At 47.7% G+C, this 2,719-nt stretch overlaps 1 pseudogene; it reads left to right on the forward strand.

The window, feature by feature from the left end:
- Positions 1–322: 322 nt before the first annotated feature.
- On the forward strand, positions 323–2,242 carry LOC117708686 (NADH dehydrogenase [ubiquinone] iron-sulfur protein 2, mitochondrial pseudogene; annotated as a pseudogene).
- The last annotated feature ends 477 nt before the right edge of the window (positions 2,243–2,719 follow it).

Below are 2,719 nucleotides of genomic sequence, written 5' to 3' on the forward strand. Positions count from 1 at the left end.
GCTCTAACTTTCTGTAAGTTAATAAACATTTTTAAGCGAAATAAATTTTAGGGAAAGCATCTGTCACAGCAGAAGCTTGGAACCATGTCAGTTTTGTCCCAACCCCATAAAGGAGGGGTTGCTGTTGTGCTAATTCCAGGGATAACGCTTAGTAGGTTGAGAATGCAAGCAACTACAATTACCCTCCCCCATTCTATGTACCCTGTTGTGAGTCTGAGCTCATGACCTAAAACAGCATGGGTCTGGGAGGCCTTAGCTAGACTGTAAACTGATGGTTTAGAAACTGAGGGAGGGCTCTTCCTATGGTCTGCAGCCAATAAAAATGGCGGTCCTGAGGGCTCTGTGCTGCCTCTGTCAGGACCCAGGTGCTGTGGCCCAGGGTCTGGGATCTGCCTGAGTCAGCCCAGCAGAGGTGCTCGGCAATGGCAGCCAAATATGGAATGGACATAGCAGTTTTCGGGAGCTGTCATGTACCCCTCCAAGGAAACAGCCCACTGGAAACCTCGTTGGTATGATGTGGAGATTTTGAAGGAAAAAGTGGTGACTAACGTGACCCTGAATTTGGGGTCCCAGCACCCATCAGCCCATGGAGTCCTGAGACTAGTGCTGGAACTGAGTGGAGAAATGGTGTGCAAGTGTGACCCTCACATTGGGCTCCAGCACCAAGGCACTCAGCTCACTGAGTACAAGACTTATCTGCAGGCCCTTCCATACTTTGACCAGTTGGACTATGTGTCCACGATGTGTGATGAACAGGCCTATTTGCTAGCTGTGGAGAAGTTGCTAAACATCCAACCTCCTCCTCTGTAACGCCCGAGCTGCCCCACATTGGGTGCCAAACTGTAACGGCCTGCTGTGTTCAGCAGGTCCGGGTCTAGTGAGAGAGAGTGTGGGGCAGGCGACACAAAGAATGGAGACAAGACAGAGGTTCTGATCAAGTCTCATTTATTGTGTCTCTCTCTCCTTTATTGTCTCTCTCATTGTCTCCCCTATTCTCTCTATTGTCTCTCTATTGAAAGGAAATCTGGGGTATTTATAGGCTTTTGCCATGTGTCTTGTGGCCACGTGAATACCATGTGCCTTGCAGGTATGGATATGACGTAAGCCTTACAGGCGTCTATAGCGTGGATAGCACGTGGTGCGCCTTGCATGCTTGGATACCACGTGCGCCTTACAGGCATGTATGGCGTGGATAGCACATGGATAACACGTGAACTGCATGCCTTTCAGGCATGGATACTATGTGCCCCTTGTAGCTGGGGGCAGTAAACAGCAAAACAAAATATGTGGGATATCAGAGTGTGTTTCAGCTGTTGTAGGCTGTTGAAAAACAAGTCTCACGTCAGGGTATATGGCTCAAGATGGCTGCAAAGCTGATAGCCGCTTTCTGCTGAAAGTCAGCTCCCAACACTCCTCAGGCACAGTGAATCCAAGTGCTCTTTGGAGAGATCACATGGATTTTAAAACCACCATGGCTATCATCATACAAGCCCTGGACATTGGAGCCATAACTCCTTTCTTGTGGATGTTTGAAGAAAGAAAGAAGATGTTAGAGCTCTGTGAGTGGGTGTCTGGAGCCCGAATGCTACTGCTTATATTCGACCAGGGGGCATGCACCAGGACCTACCTCTTAGGTTTAGGGATGTCATTAATGAATTTTCCAACAATAGAATCTGGTGAAATAGGACAGTAGACATTGAGGTTGTATCAGCAGAAGACACACTTAACTATGGATTCAGTGGGGTGAAGATCCAAGGCGCAGGCATTCAGTGGGACTTGCAGAAGACCCAGCCTTATGATGTTTACACCCAGGTCAAGTTTGATGATCCTGTTGGTTCTCAAGGGGACTGCTACGATAAGTGTCTGTGTCATGTGGAGTCCCTTCAAATCATGGAACAGTGTCTGAACAAGATGCCTCCAGGGGAGATCGAGGTTGATCCAAGTGTCCCCACCTAAACAAGCAGAGATGAGGACTTCCAATTCATCACTTTAAGCTGTATTCTAAGGGCTACCAAGTTTCTTCAGGAACAACATATACTGCCACTGAAGCTCCTGAGGGAAAATTTGAGGTATGCTTGGTGTCTGATGGCAGTAGCCACCCTTATCAGTGTAAGATCAAGGCTCGGCTCCGGGTTTTGCACACCTGGCTGGCTTGGATAATATGTCTGAGGGACACATGTTGGCAGATGTCATAGCTGTCATAGGTAACCAGGATATTGTTTTTGGAGAAAGAGACCAATGAGCCTATTTGCAGATTTGGTTTTTTGTTTGGTTGGCTTGATTTTGGTTATTTGAGACAGGGTATATCTCTGGCTGTCCTGGAACTCACTTTGTAGACCAAGCTGGCCTCGAACTCAGAGACTCACCTGCCTCTGCCTCCCAAGTGCTGGTATTAAAGGCATGCACTACTCCACTGACTCATCTTCATGTTAACACTGGGCTCCCCACTAAGAACAAGACAAGTGTGAGCCTCCATGTTTTTTGTCCCTCTTTGCATTCACACAACTCTATAGAGCAACAACCCCAATGTTTGGCAGTGGGTCCAGGGTTCAAGATGAGTACTGTCAACTGTTACTGTTAAAGGCATGTATGCACAATTTATGTGTCTGGTGTGCTCATGGAAAAACCCCATGGATGAAGAGTGAGCTGATGAAGCAACTGGAGCTGTTCCTGCAGACTTGAAATTCCTTTCCTTTCATGAGGATGGGGGGGCAGCCCT

This window comes from Arvicanthis niloticus, chromosome 5 (assembly GCF_011762505.2).
Source record: "Arvicanthis niloticus isolate mArvNil1 chromosome 5, mArvNil1.pat.X, whole genome shotgun sequence".
Classification (NCBI taxonomy): domain Eukaryota; kingdom Metazoa; phylum Chordata; class Mammalia; order Rodentia; family Muridae; genus Arvicanthis; species Arvicanthis niloticus.